Below are 1,423 nucleotides of genomic sequence, written 5' to 3'. Positions count from 1 at the left end.
ATATCTACAAACAACCTGCTTTACAACATCCATTATTAAAAAATCACAAAATTCAGGTATAATAACTAAACTATTTACTAGTTTCATTAACTCAAAATATGAAAACTAATGTTATTTGTTGAAGTAGAAAGGCATGATATGCATATAGAGGTGAGATTCCATTGAAAATAGAAGTAACTATGTGATGAGTTATTCTACTCAATAACTCAACATAAATGATAAATTTTATTAATTCAACCGTCCAATCAAAATTTCTTACCGAGTAGATCAAATCCACAAAATTTAGAATGTCTAAAACGGCCATAAGAAATAATTATCCATGTTTTTGAGAGGTGCATAAAAGGAAGGAAAAAGAAAATAGGGTGCAAAAATGAAACCCATTCTATCTAAAACAGTTAAATTAGTTTTTATGGGCCGAAATAAACAATTGAGCCCATTCCAAAATCGAAGTCCTTCAGGAAGTAGCAACCACCGGTCCGAACAATCTTCATCTTCCAACTCTGAAATGACGACGGGTTCATCAACTTCTTCAATAATGGACAATCTCTTCCAACGCACTCTCGACGATCTCATCAAATCCATGCGTCTTCAACTACTTAACGAATCAACCTTTGGAACCTAGGTTAGGGAAGAGGGTTTTGATTAAGGAGATCGGGAGCGAAATCGCTTGTTTTTGAGTGTGTGAGGACTGTGATAACTAGTTTGAGTGATCATGAGTCTGCTGTTAAGTTGGCAGTTTCAAAAATTAGGGAGTTGTTGGTTGATCAGGATCCCAATCTTAGGTATCTTGGTTTGCACGCGTCAGAATGAGGACACTGGGGGAAAGAAATATACTCAAGTTTCAGCTGTTATAAAATCTAATGATGGAAGAGTTGCTGTTCCAGATGGATTAGTTCTTAAAGAGAATCTTGACGACTTAAAATCAATATGCGGTGATGGTGATATTGAGCAAACTTCATCAAGCTAATTAGAAATATACTCAATTTGGCACTACTTTGGACGCTTCTTTTCATATTGTTTTCTGTACATGTCATAGAATAGAGTATTCAATAACTGAATTTTAAGTTGAATGTTGTTGCTGCCCTTATTATTGAAACTTCTGTCATTTCATTTTAGACTTGCTTCTTGAAATGTCTCTTTTTAATATTCTGTATCATTAAGATCAAAATTTAAATGCTTTTGAACAATTCTGTATAATGCTCTTGGTGTTTATGATCAAATATAGAGTTGAAGGAGATGGATGAAAATAGAGTATCCCATTACAAAAATCTTGATATTAGACTAAATAATTGAAAAATCATAAATGCTCCCCTTACAAGTCTTTTTAAAACAAACTAATGCTTGATTATCACACTAACTCCCATTACAAATCTTAAACCACTCCACCATTACAAATAATTTTATTCAGATTGCCACACTAACT

The sequence above is a fragment of the Cicer arietinum genome, chromosome 6, assembly GCF_000331145.2.
Source record: "Cicer arietinum cultivar CDC Frontier isolate Library 1 chromosome 6, Cicar.CDCFrontier_v2.0, whole genome shotgun sequence".
NCBI classification, from domain to species: Eukaryota; Viridiplantae; Streptophyta; class Magnoliopsida; order Fabales; family Fabaceae; genus Cicer; species Cicer arietinum.
This window is presented reverse-complemented; position numbering follows the sequence as displayed.